The sequence below is a fragment of the Amblyomma mixtum genome, chromosome 1 (genome assembly GCF_055824585.1).
Source record: "Amblyomma mixtum isolate Tamu chromosome 1, ASM5582458v1, whole genome shotgun sequence".
Classification (NCBI taxonomy): domain Eukaryota; kingdom Metazoa; phylum Arthropoda; class Arachnida; order Ixodida; family Ixodidae; genus Amblyomma; species Amblyomma mixtum.
Window position 1 is genome coordinate 159,571,032 of NC_143012.1, and position 15,153 is coordinate 159,586,184.

The window sequence follows — 15,153 nt, forward strand, 5'->3', positions numbered from 1 at the left end:
ATCTCAGTCTTGCCTGTGTTCTAAAAAATTTTAGAGCGTCTCCTGAAATTGCGATTAACTAGCTTTCATGAAGAGGAGAAAGTATTTGCTGAAGTGCAATACAGTTTTCGTGAAAATAACTCCACAGAAATGGCGCTACTGAATGCTAAAGAACTGTTGAGTAATTTCGAGAAAAAACAATTTACCGCTGGATTGTTCTTAGATTTCAGGCAGGCTTTCGACTCGATTAAGCGTTATACTCTCTACCGAAAACTCCCGTTCTACGGCATCCGAGGCGTAGCGCTCACTTTGATTCGCATGTATTTATCTGGCAGATTGCAATACACATGTCTTAAAGGTTTTTGTTTCCAGTTAAAAGAGATAACATATCGTGTTTCGAAGGGCGCAATACTGGGACTGTTGTTGATTATTACGTACATTGATGATTTTATGGGCATTCCACATACCCCTAACACAATTATCTAAGCGGATGACACTACCTTGTTTTTCTTTGGAAATAATTTGGGCCAACTCTCATGCAGAACTAACATATGGTTAAATGAATAATAATTTGGCTGACGGTCAGTCAGCTGCAAATAAATCTTAGTAGAACAAAATACGTCATATTAAAAGCTAGAAATAAACCTGATCAGTAAAACATCATATTTAAATTTAATAACTTTGTAATATAAAGCGTTTCTAGTTTTAAATTTTCGGCCATTTAGTTTGATGAGCACTTGGGCTGGACGCCTCAAGTAGACAAGATGCATGCCAGTGCATGCAGATCTGTTGGCATGGTGTACAAAAGTAGGTACATGCTTCCTGTCTGGATAAAGTGCCCGTTATACTACGCCCTTGTTGAACCACATTTCAATTACTGCTTAAAGTCTGGGGCTCTACTACCAAGTGTAACCTTGAATAATTGATTGTTCTTCAAAGAAGAGCTATGCGATGCATCAGAAACCTTGAGCGGCTGGAACACACGGTCCCGGTGTTCGTAAGGCATAATGTGCTAAAACTAAACCATCTATGTCAGCTTAAACTTTCTACTCATACTACGAATGAAAATAACCAATTTGCGCCTGCCCAGTACTACACGGTATAACTTTCGAAAGAGCTTCAGTAGACTACCCGCCATAAGAACGAGCTATGATACACACATACGGACGTATTTCTTCGCTAATTTTCTAAATACACACCCATCTTTTCTTGAGATATCGCAGCAATGTAAAGCATTTAAAAAATTCAAAAAGGCCTTCATAACGTACTTACAGTCCAATTCAAAGCATTAAGCATACATGTGTTGAAAACCAAATAAGCTCTGAATAATATGTTTTTTCTCTTTTATTATTGCGTTAGCACTGGTAAAATCTTGTAATCCTTTGTGCATGTCTGAGCACTGTATAGATGACAGGGGCCTCGTCAGGCAGAGATCATCTGCCTTTAGCCCTGCTATCTTACACCGGTTGTGTCTGAAAGAATGCTCCAAATAAATAAACTAAACCACAACCCCCTATGAAGGCCAGCCAAATGATAAATCGGATACTGCAATAATGACATCAGAAGTACGGGCAGCACTTCAAAGGCTCAGGAACACTAAGCCGGGTGAAGAACAAGTTGCAAATGCGGTCCTCAGAAAATTAGTCCAGGAACTACTGCGCCTCTATAACATACAATAGGAAAAAGGCACATTCCCAGCAGAATGGACGCACGGCAAAGTAATGATAAGTCCAAAGCTCAAAAAGCCAATCACCCTAGCGAGCATGCGACCAATATCGCTCAACTTAAGATTAGGGAAACTTCTTGAACAGATCATGCTAGCTCGGCTAACAGCATACTTGGATGACACGGGCATGGGCGTCGGGAAAGGGGAGGGCAAGGGGTGCTGTTGCCGCCCCCCACCTGGAATTACGGATATCATTTAGGTACTAGCAGCAAACAACTACACAACTTGATTGGCACGCTTACGTGATAGTAACTTTTCACATTTTGCTTATTTACCTTAATTATTTTTTCATCATTAAAATCCAATGTATGTTCTCCATGCCTAGCACTAATTTGCTGTTTCTGATTTTTGTTTCATGTGCGCAGTTTAGACCACAAATAGTTCCTTTTTGGTACTAACCTACCGCCTCCCTCATCCCCGGCCATCGGGTGCCCCCCCCCCCCCCCTCCACCTGGATAAAGTCTGCGGACGCCCTTGGACACGGGACAATACCCGCACACTATGGTCGGTTTCTAAGCCCCCCCCCCATCTACACATGACGCTATGCTACAACTACCATCACAAGAGCTTGAGCCACTTATACCAACTCATACTAAGGGGATATTAGCTATACACATGAAAAAGCATTCGACATTGTACACAACACTGCAATACTACATGCACTCACGAGCATTCAAATAGGTACCAGCGTATACAATGACATGAGGGCCTTCCTCCAATAATGGACAGCCGCGCTTCAATGTAGAGGACGCAATGTAGAGGGACATCACCAGATGACACCGCGCAGTCGTCGCCCGCGTCGAGCTAGCAGAGCAGTGCCCGACTGCCCCCAGTGCAGCAGAAGAGCTGCGCACACATATTAGTATACGACAGCAGGGCGCATTGACTCTCTGTCGACCGAATTCGCTTCATTCAAGCTTCAGGTCACCGCCTGGATACAGCAATTAGCAAATGACCTGAAGGCCATAAAGGAGGCAATCTCCCCCGCGATTGTGCACCCCGCCACCGTGATCCAATCCCCTATCATATCTCATCAACATGACTCCTCGCCAACAAATTGAGATCTGGCAGTGGAACTGCAGGAGCTTTCGTCGCAAGCGAGGGAACTTGCAGTTACACATTCAAAGCCTCAACAGTCCACCAGATGTAATAGCACTCCAGGAAGCTAGTGGCGCGGCGAAATTGCCGGGCTTTAAGGCATACCTGCCACAGGGTTACGACGCGACGGCGCCGTCGGGCTCGTTTACTGCCACCTCTGTGCATCGCAACATCACTGCTATACAACACATACTAGAGGACACTAAAGAAGACTACACACTAGTGGAAATAATACCTAAGAAGAAGGGGGACGCAAACCTTTTCGTCTTAATCCTGTATTGCTCCCCGAAGAAGAAGGGCACTGGCCTGGCAAACCTGATGGTTAAAACCCTTAAACTTGCAGCAAAAGCACAGTTGCTGGTTGTTGGCGACTTTAACGCTTAACACCAGGCATGGCGTTATAGGAAAGCTACCCCTAATGGGGTTAAGCTATGGGAAACAGTACAGAATCTAGGGCTATCCATCCTTAATAGCCCCCAAAAATGCACACGCATAGGCAATAGCGTCAGCGTGGATACCACCCCGGATCTAACTTCAGCAAGAAACATTAAGGAGGCTCAGTGGACTAACACAGGCCACGCATTAGGTAGTGATCACTACATATCTGCATCATTTCACACAGCACCACACAAATCCTCGTTCGCAAAAGTGATGGTCACGGATTGGGATAGGTTTAGGGATTTACGCCACTTAACCGCTCCCAGAACAATCACAAATCTTTCGGAATGGGTCGATTCCCTCAAAAAAAAATACAAAAGCTGCCACCGTTGAGCAACCGGTTGAGGAACAGGTTCAGATTTCTGACTCTAGGCTACTGCACATGTGGGAGGCCCACCTCATCCTGCATAAGCGGTGGAAAAAGCAAAAACACAACAAATCTCTGCGCAAACGAATTTAACAAGTTGAACGGCAGATAGAGGAGTACACACTAGAACTACAAGACAAGAAATGGGGCCAAATTTTCTATAACATGAACGCGCAGATGGGCTGTAAAACGACGTGGCAGCTACTACGTCAACTATTACACACCACACAGACGAAGTCTACCCAACGCAGCCAGCTTCCGCGACTGGTACACCAGTACAAGGGCACTAACACGGAGCTTCTCGAGGACCTACGCAGGCACTACGTAAACACTACCCCCGGATTACCAGTGCTCCCCAACGACGAGTTAGATGCCAACATCATGGACTGCGAGGTGTGGTACGCCCTCAGTCAACTCCGCACCACCTCGGTGGCCGGACCGGACGGAGTTACAAACAAAATGCTTAGAAATCTCGAAGCCGGCTCGGTCGCGGCTCTCACAGACCTGTTCAATATCTATTGGCGCGAAGGCAAAATACGACAGGATTGGAGACACGCTAAAGACGCCTTAATTCCCAAACCAGTCAAGAAACTTTCTACAGATAATCTTAGACCCATATCACTTACTTCCTGCATAGGCAAGTTGATGGAACACGTAATCCTTAACTGTCTTCAAGGGTTTGTGGAAGACAGCGACTTACTTCCTCCCACCATGATCGGCTTCAGAGCACATCTATCTACACAGGATGTCATGCTTCAATTGAAGTCCGACATCATAGACCCCGTGCAAGGGACGGGCACGAAGGCCGTGCTCGGGCTAGACCTGAACACGGCTTTCGATAACGTCTTGCACGAGGCTGTCCTCACGAACCAATCCAACATTAAGCCCGGGGTGCAGGTATTCACATATATCCGCTCCTCCCTCTGAGAGAGGACCGCGGAGTTCGCAGTGGGTGACGTCAGGTCTCACCCCATCCCCCTCGGAGGCAGAGGAACACCTCTAGGTTCAGTCCTCTCACCTTTTCTGTTCAATCTGTCCCTCATCAAACTTCCTTCAAAACTCGCCACCATACCCGGGTTGCATCATTCTTTCTACGCGGACGACATCACTCTGTGGGTAACATCAGGGAGTGACGGCCAAGTGGAGAGTACACTGCAGCTCGCGGTAGACATGGTCGAAACATGCGCCCAAGCGGCGGGCCTCTCGTACTCGCATCAAAAATCTGAACTCTTTGTACTCAGAAACAAGCCCAGAGGCATACACCTCAAAAACTACGTTCCCCCTCCTCCGTTAAACGTATACGTAGGAGGTTTGCCAGTGAAGGAGGTTTCCACCATACGCATCCTGGGGCTATACATGCAAACCAACCGCAAGAACAACCAAACTATTGACAAATTAAAATCTACAGTCAGTATGACGACGAGACTCATCCGACGAATAGCCAACCGCAGACGGGGCATCAAGCAAAAGGACCTCTGTCGTCTTGTTCAGGCCTTCGTTCTCAACAGAGTCGTATATTCAGTCCCCTACCTCCGCCTCTATGCAGCGGAGAAGCAAAAAATCGATAGTATCATCAGACAAGCGCACAAGACCGCCCTCGGTCTACCGCGTTACACGTCAACAGAGAGGCTCTTAGGGCTCGGCATACACAACACGCTAGGTGAATTCTGCGAGGCACACCTCACGACACATGCTGAGAGACTCACTTGTACTAGTGCGGGAAGAGTTATTCTCGACTAGGAATGGGCAACGCACCTCCGAGCGGAGATGCGAAAACTCAGCTACCAAAACATATCAGGAAGAACCTGCTCATAAAACCCCTCCCCAAGAATATGCATCCCATGCACCACGAGGGACGTCGTCGGGACACAGCTCGCGATCTGCATGAAAAGTACAAACAGCACTCGGGAGCGGTCTACGTCGATGCTGCGGAGTACCAACACAACAAGGCCTACGCGTTGGTGGCGTTGGATGGACCCGACGGACTGCTCGCTGCCGCGACTATCAAAACAAGCTCCTCTGAAATCTCGGAGGAGGCGGCAATAGCTTTAACCATAACTAATACCAGCGGTGATATTATTTCCAGCGACTCAAAATTCTTCGTTCGCAATTTCCCGACGGCCCGAATAGCAGCCACCACGCTCAGCATTCTTGCAAAAGCAGTCGAACCTTCCAGAGATCCCGAACTAATAATTTGGGTGCCGTCCCACTCGGACAATCCCGGGAACGAGGCAGCTCACAATAAAGCCCGGGATTCCGTCAACCGGACAGGAAGCTCGCCTCTTCATCCGAGGTTTACGAGAGACGGCATGACCTCTTTTCATGACGTTACCCACCATTACACCTTGAGCAGGCGCGTTTATCCCCCTCCGGCTAAAACGCTGTCCAAAGCACAAGAAACCACGTGGAGACGGCTTCAGACGCGCTCCCTGGCGAAACCCGCGCAAATGTCGCTCATGTACCCCTCTCAAGAGAGATAGAGAAAAAACTTTATTTGAAGAGGAATTCGGGGCACGCCCCAGGGACCCCGCACGACCCCACTGCACTCAGGTGTTTATGTTCCTAAGGTACATAACACTGGCAGCCCGGCCGGTGGCGATGGTCTGCACGGCCGGGTCCTACGAGCACAGCAGGGGCTCCCAGTCCTCCCGGGTCTTGAGGTTCTCTACGTCCCGCGGGGGAGGGTCCGCCGGACAGAGTGAAAGGATGTGGAGGCAAGAGGCGAAGGGTTCTGGGCATAGTGCGCATGCCGGATTGGGAAAGCAGGGATGATAGTGTGTTAGGGTAAGGGGTGAGGGGCGAGAGTGTGTCTGTAGTCTGCGCCAGAGTGTTGCTTCTTTGTTATCTAGGGAGGGGTGCGGCGGGGGGGTAGAGTTGGCGTGAGGCTCTGTAGGCCTGCGTCAGCTCGCTGAGTGAGTGCGTGCGCTCCTTCGTGAATCCCCGATCCGAGGCCACCTGAGCCCGGTTTAAAGAACCTCGGGCTAAAAGGTTGGCGGCCTCGTTTCCGGGATTCTTGGAGAGCGCAGGCACCCATATCAGCTTCACTTGGCGGGGTGGGGGTGCATCGGGCAAGTGCAGTACGCCAAAAGCAGGGACATGGAGTCGGCCTCGAGCAAAATTTAGAGTCGCAGTTTTAGTCACTTAAAATGTACCGGGCTCTGCGGCGCTGCTCATGGTGGGACGGGTGCATATTCCTCGGGAGCGGCCTGATGAGGAGCTCCCGGTGAAGGGGTCGTGGGATGGCGAGGAGGGCTGGGTCGTTGGCCGGTATTCCGATTCCGAGGGAGTCCAGGATATACCGACCTGTGGAGGTTTGTGTGAGCCTGATGCATTGGGCCTCTCGGTGGGCCTCCACCAGTTCCCCGATCGTGTTGTGGAGGCCCAGGCCTAGTAATCTATCTGTGGGTGTGTTGAGGGGAAGATGAAGTGCTACTTTGAATGCCTTGCCAATCAAAGCATCCAAAGCGTTTATGTCATGTTTGGATAGTTGTAAGTACGGCGTATTGTACAGCACACGGCTGAGGACAAAGGCATTAATGAGGCGACATAAGTCGTGCTCCTTCATTCCTCTATGATGTCCCGAAACCCTGCGGATGAGGTGCGATATCGCGCCTACAACCTGCCTGAGTTTCTTGAGGGTGGTGGTGTTTCTGCCATCGTTCTGGATGTGCAGGCCCAATACACGGAGGGTGCCAACCTCAGGTACCAGGTAACCGTTCAGTTCAATGCAATGGGGGAGCGGGGACAGCGGTGGTTCTTAGGGCGGATGAGGAGCAGTTCGGACTTCTCTGGGGAGCAACACAGTCCGATGGTCCGTGTGTAATTTTGGGTGAGTGTGGCTACTTCCTGTAAGGTGTTCTCTATGCCGCCGTCACTGCCGTGGGTGGTCCACAGGGGGATATCGTCGGCATAAAGAGTGTGCTTCAGATGGGGAATAGTTGCCAGTTTTCGGGCGAGGGGGATGAGGGTAATGTTAAAGAGAAAGTACCCCTCTCAATATGAACCCCAATGTTTCCTCTGTGGCGAACGCGCCACTTACGACCGCATCTTATGGGATTGTAGGGAAGAGCCGTCTCCGGCGGAGCTAGTACAAATCCCTTCTCTCAAGCGGTGGGAGGCTGTGCGGCCAGCTCAGACCCGAAGACACAAGTCCGGGACGTCGAGTTGGCCAACAAGGTCGCCAATAGTCACGGACTAGCGGCCACCTAACACGGCCCTCCGATCACCAAGCTCTGCTTGGCGAAATAAATGTTTTCCAATCCAGTCCAATCCTTAAGGCTCTTACGGCGCGTTTCGGGTATCCATCAAGATATGAGAGAGACAGGTGACGTTTCCTTCCCTTAAAACCAATTTTCTTTTCATTTTCCTTCCCTTACGGCGCGATTCTGGTGTCCACCGAGATATGAGGGTTTGCTGAACCACTGTCTCCCTCTCATTTCTTTTTTTTTTCATTTGTGATATATCATTTCTGTTGTGTTTTTTATTTTGGTCTGTGTCAGCGGCGGCGGCGACCTGCGCAGTGCGTGACGTCACTCGGTTTCGCGCATTCGCACAAGTGGCAAATCTGGGCTCGGGCTCACGCGGAGCGCGGTGTTGACTAGCGTAGTGAAGCTTTTCGCTTGAATATCGCAGCGACCAGCAACTTGGTAATTAGGATTTGATTTTATTGGACGGCGTAGTGACGGGCTCCAGAAATTTCGACCACGAGGGGTTGAACGTGCACCCTCATCGCACAGTACACGGGCCTCTAGAATTTCACCTCCATCGAAACTTGGCCTCCACGGCAGGGATCGACCCGGTTGTTTCGAATCACCAGCCTGCCGCCATAACCACTGATCCACCGCGGCGACCACTTCATAATTAGAAAAGTTCAACGAAATCCCAGCTTAATAAGCGTGTTCGGTCTCAAGTATAGTAGGCATTGAAGAGAAGTTTATTGGACTGATTATTCATACAAAGGGACCAGCCTCGGGTCTTGAACGATTGCCAGTGGAATCAAAGGCTGAAACCGAGGGTTGTCCATGCCACTGGCGCAAACGTTGGAAGGTGTGCTGCTAATTATAGCAAAATGGGTAAATTGTTTTGCCTATTGACAATCGCTTTGCGTATATTCCTTAATATGCATTTATGTGTGACGTCCAGCGTCGTTGTTTAATTTTGTCTTGGCGCATCAGCAATACTCGATCAAAAAAAAAAATGTCTGTGGCTTAGCTAAGGTTAATCCTCGATATCTCGAATGGAAAAGCTGCGGCAAGGCGGAGGAGGAGCTGCGCGTGTAGTGAATATGGTGCTGTCTTGGTTGCTTTAGAGACATGTACTGTGGCGTGCATTCCTCTCGGGTGTACACCAAGATATGAGAGACAGGCATTTGCTTTCCATAAAAGGAATTTTCATTTCATTTCATTTTCCTTAAGGCACTTACGGTGCGGTTCGGGTATTCAGGGAGATATGAGAGAGAGGCAGGAGTCGTTTCCTGTCCTTAAAACCAATTCTCTTTTCATTTTCCTTCCCTTACGGCGCGGTTCGGGTGCCCATCGATATATGAGAGGCTCCTCACGCACTGCTTGTCTTTTCATTATTTTTTTATTTGTGCAGCGTGTGACGTCCTCCTTTCGACTGTACACCAAGACATGAGAGACAGGCATTTCCTTTCCTTAAAACCAATTTTCATTTCATTTTCCTTAAGGCCCTTACGGCGCGGTTCAAGGTATCCACCTAGATATGAGAGAGACAGGCGTCGTTTCCTTTTCTTAAAACCAATTTTCTTTTCATTTTCCTTCCCTTGCGGCGCGGTTCGGGTGTCCACCGTGACGTCACGCAGTTTGCGCATGCGCACCTGTGGCTTTTTCTGACGACGGGGCCCACTCTAGCCTCGGTGTTGACTAGCCTAGAGAAGCTTTTCGCTTCAAAAAACTTTGTTCGAACATAGATAAGCGCGTGTTACTTAATGGCTTTTTCCTTGACACAGATTCTGGTGCGTTTATCGCCACAGTATGCTTGGGAAAGTGGCAGATGGTAGGGATGGCTGCAATTTAAAAGGCAAAAGCCTTTAATCGCTCATGCTGTCGTTAGCAATCCGTGTCGGCAGCCGTGTCTGCGTCCGTGTCGGCAGCCGTGCCGGCAGCCGTGTCGACAGATCTGTCCGCGTTTTGACGGGCGTCCACTGAGATATCTGAGACAGTTACTGCGTAATTTCCTTTTCCCAAATACAATTTCCAGTTTCTTCATTACGGCCCCTCTTTCTTCTTTCACTGCCACTTCCTCCGCCGAAAGCAGAATTCGCCTGCAGAGGCGAAAGGAGCCGCCATCGCACTTGCTCTGGCCACTCCATCATTGACAAAAACATAACCGAAATTTGCACAGATTCACAGGCCGCGTACCGCCACTACCTAAAGGGCGTGGCGACTCCGGCAACACATCGTATTCTTACAACGGCCACCTCTCTCGACCGAACGGTTACTCTGTCGTGGGTCCCTGAGCATGCCTCGGTCCCCGGTAATGAGCGCGTTCATGCGCTGGCCCGAGAACTATCCTCCCGGACCCCGGAGGATCAGGCACCCAACCCTGCGCAAGAAGCCCCATCGGTCCTCTCTACATATCACCAAATCACCACATTTTACAAATTCAGCCGCATGACACTGCCACCACCCCACAGTACCTTGTCGCCCTCATCCAGCGCCACATGGCGGCAATTACAGACAGGCTGCTTTATTTCACCCCACCGTCTGTCATGCTTTCACCCCACCTTCCCTCCTGATTGTAACACCTTTGACGTGCCCAAATCCACACTTTTCCACTACCTTTGGGAATCAAGGGAAGGGGATGAGGGGCTCGTTATAAATATGAAAGAAGCCAACAGCCACAGAAACCAAGGGGCACAGGGGATTTTTAATTTGTTTATTTATTTTGTGGTGTTGATCAATTTAGAATATTACTGAACATGTTATCGCTTAAAGCTAATTGATTAGAAAAGCAGAAGAAAAAACAACCACTGCCGCCGGTGGGATCCGAACCCACGACCTCCGAATTACGCGTCCGGTGCTCTACCTCTGAGCTACGGCGACGGCTGTCAAATCTTCTGCTTTCGGGGGTATTTATGTTAACAAGTAACCTAACCTTGAGAGTGTTCATCAGCGCCACCCACGTTCATAAGCGGCGGACGTAGAACGTCCTGAGTTACCGCAGGTAGTGACGTAGAACGTCATAGAACGGAGAGGGTGGAAGCTGCGTGAGGACCCTCTTATGCTTCCTATGGAATCAAGGCTGCCAGAACCGAGGCCCTCGCTAAGCAATTAAGCAAACAAGGGAAGGGGATGAGGGGCTCGTTATAAATATGAAAGAAGCCAACAGCCACAGAAACCAAGGGGCACAGGAGATTTTTAATTAGTTTATTTATTTTTTGGTGTTGATCAATTTAGAATATTACTGAACATGTTATCGCTTAAAGCTAATTGATTAGAAAAGCAGAAGAAAAAACAACCACTGCCGCCGGTGGGATCCGAACCCACCTCCTCCGAATTACGCGTCCGGTGCTCTACCTCTGAGCTACGGCGACGGCTGTCAAATCTTCTGCTTTCGGGGGTATTTATGCTAACAAGTAACCTAACCTTGAGAGTGTTCATCAGCGCCACCCACGTTCATAAGCGGCGGACGTAGAACGTCCTGAGTTACCGCAGGTAGTGACGTAGAACGTCATAGAACGGAGAGGGTGGAAGCTGCGTGAGAACCCTCTTATGCTTCCTATGGAATCAAGGCTGCCAGAACCGAGGCCCTCGCTAAGCAATTAAGCAAACAAGGGAAGGGGATGAGGGGCTCGTTATAAATATGAAAGAAGCCAACAGCCACAGAAACCAAGGGGCACAGGGGATTTTTAATTAGTTTATTTATTTTGTGGTGTTGATCAATTTAGAATATTACTGAACATGTTATCGCTTAAATCTAATTGATTAGAAAAGCAGAAGAAAAACAACCACTGCCGCCGGTGGGATCCGAACCCACGACCTCCGAATTACGCGTCCGGTGCTCTACCTCTGAGCTACGGCGACGGCTGTCAAATCTTCTGTAACCTAACCTCTCAAGGTTAGGTTACTTGTAACCATAAATACCCCCGAAAGCAGAAGATTTGAGAGCCGTCGCCGTAGCTCAGAGTTAGAGCACCGGACGCGTAATTCGGAGGTCGTGGGTTCGGATCCCACCGGCGGCAGTGGTTGTTTTTTCTTCTGCTTTTCTAATCAATTAGCTTTAAGCGATAACATGTTAAGTAATATTCTAAATTGATCAACACCACAAAATAAATAAACTAATTAAAAATCCCCTGTGCCCCTTGGTTTCTGTGGCTGTTGGCTTCTTTCATATTTACCTTTGGGAATGTCCTTCCCCAAAGGAATGCCCTTTCCCCCATCCCCAATCCCACTCATTCTTCCTGGGAGGCTGCTTTACGGACCGCTCAGCCCGACGGCCAGAAACGGCTAGTGGATCGGGCTTTACGTGAAGCACTAGCCCGTGGACTCCTGGACCAGTAGGGTACCACCCTGGAAGATTTTTTTTTGTGTGTGTGTAATAAAGTTGTTTCCATCCAACCATCCCCTCTCGCGGGGTATTCCGCCTACGAGGGGCAGGGGCAAAGCAAGGTCGCCATGCTGGTTGCGAAAGCAGTCATCGCAATCAGACACGACATCGACGGAACGGGCATTGACCACGTCCTTATAGAAATCATTACCCAAAAGAGAAGGCAAGAAAGCACCTTCCTACTTAACGTGTACAGCCCGCGAAGGCAGAGGAAAGCCAATTTCAGCTACCTGCTAGGCAAAGCAGGAGAAGCAGCAGGCAAGCACGGTATCGTTATTCTGGGGGACTTTAATGCCTGGCATAAAAGCTGGGGTTACGTTCGGGAAACCCAGAAAGGCAGGGATCTAGCCAGGGAAGCTGATCGTAGAAGGCTCACCCTCATCACTGACCACACCCAACCCACGCGAGTGGGGAACAGCATCAACCGAGATTCGTGTCCAGACTTATCATTTGTCACAGAGGTAAGGCACGCAAGATGTTAAAACGACAGCGAAACTCTAGGCAGTGACCACTGCATCCTGCGCATCCATATAGAAACCCTCCCGATAGGGAGACAACGTGGCCAGGCAAGACAGACAAACTGGGAAGCCTATAGGAAAACCAGGGCACAGGCTGAAGACGCTGAAATCACCGACATAAAATGCTGGGTCTCAAGAATCAAGACAGACTGGCAAAAATTAACCCGAAATGTTGCCCTCAATACCAACACACCCGAGGTGGACAAACATCTCTTACACCTTTGGGACGCCAGACGGGGCCTGCTAAAAAGGTGGAAAACGCAAAAGCATAATAGGCGGCTCAAGCGTAAGATCGCTGAGGTCACCAGACAAGCCGAAGAATATGCGACGGAGCTCTCGAGGCGCGACTGGAACCAAAAGTGCAACGAACTTCAGGGGACTCTAGGTTGGGCCAAGACATGGGCCTTGCTAAGGGCTCTCATAGAGTCAACCACGACGAAATCCGAAACCCGTAAGACGACCCAAAGGATCGCGCACCAGTTCAAGGCACTGACGAGGAGATGCTACAGAACATCAAGCAGTGTTATAGCGGCAATGCAACACACGCAGACAGCAGCTTGGCATACACGGGCGAAGCGAATCCTGCTCTGGACGAACCCGTTACCATAGAAGAAGTCAGACACGCTCTGATGTCCGCCACAAAGAACACAACACCAGGGAGGGATGGCGTCACCAATGCCATGATAAGGAATCTGGATGACAATTCAATCAAAAGATTCACGGAAATCATCAATAAACATTGGGAACAGGGGACCCTCCCGGACGACTGGCGACATGCGGAAATAGTAATGATTCCGAAGTCCGGAAAGACTCCAAACCTGGAAAATCTTAGATTCATTTCCTTAACATCATGCTTGGGAAAAGTGCACGAGAGAGTTGTGCATCACAGGTTGCAGACCCACCTTGAGGACAACGAACTCATGCCGCACACTATGTTTCGATTTCGAAAATACCTATCAACACAAGACGTTCTCCTGCAGATCAAGGAGGAGGTGCTTATTACCGTCTCAAAATATGGAGAAAACATCTTGCTCGCTCTCGATCTGAAAGCGGCCTTCGACAACGTTAGTCCCAGGGCTGTACAGGAGGGGCTCAACAAACTGGGTTGTGGGCAGAGAATATTCAACTATGTGAAAGCTTTTCTGACTAACCGAACCGCTACCATTGGAATAGGAGGCATCAGGACTGACACCTTCAACACCCCCGAAAAAGGAACACCGCAAGGCTCTGTGCTATCACCTATGCTTTTTAATATTTCAATGATTGGTTTAGCAAGGGCGCTCGAAGAATCTGAAGGAATTAGGCATGCCATCTACGCAGATGATATCACAATCTGTGTGACAAGGGAATCCTTAGGAGAAAAACAAGAGCTTCTTCAGCGAGCAGCAGACACGGACAACGCATACGCCCGACACTGTGGACTTGCATGCTCCGCTGAAAAATCCGAGGTGCTCAAAGTCTACAGACAATGGTATGATCTGCAAAACTCCATAGATATCTACATAGGGGAAACGAAGGGTCCGGAAGTATCGAAAGTTAGGATCCTCGGCATGTGGATCCAAAGCAACCGTCGTATTGATCACACGATCAGACAGCTAGCAAATACCACAGCACAGATCACCAGGATGATTGCAAGAATTTCCAACAGAAGAAGAGGTATGAAGGATGAAGACACATGTAGGCTAGTGCAGGCCCTCGTGGTCAGTAGGATATATTACGGCGTCCCCTACCAAACACCGCTCCAACAAGAAAAGGAGCGGTTAGAGGCAATTCTAAGAAAAGCACACAAATGCGCTCTCGGACTGCCGTTCAACACTTCTACGGAGAAATTCCTTAAACTGGGCATAAACAACACAGTACAAGAACATATCGAGGCCCACCTTCTCGCGCGGAAAACAAGACTGATTCTGTCCGCAACTGGCAGAAACACGCTGCGGTTGCTGGGCATGAGGGACGCTTTGAAAGAAATCAATAGCACAACGAGCGTTCCAAATTAAATCAGGAGGATCATTGAGATCAGTCCGATTCCAAAAAGATATACATAAGGCGAGAAGAAAGGCAAGATCTGAATTCCACGAAAGAAGCATCGCCGGGGCAAAAGACGTATTATACGTTGACGCAAAACACACAGACACCGATACGGCTCGGCAGCCAGCGTGGTGGATCACCTGCTCAGGGAAATCAACTGCGCTTCGATAAAAACCAACACCATCCTCGAGGCTGAGGAAGCAGCAATTGCACTGGCCATCACCCAGCAGAGTGACGAGCCCGATGCACACATCATTACAGACTCGCAAGAGGCGTGCAGAAGATACAGCAGTGGACGCGTATACACTGCAGCCATTCACGCACTCAAGGCGAGGAGAATCACTTTTACGAGATGCTTCATCACGTGGACACCAGGCCATGAGGCTGTCAAAGGGAACCAATGTGCGGACGCCAATGCCCGAGCACATGCC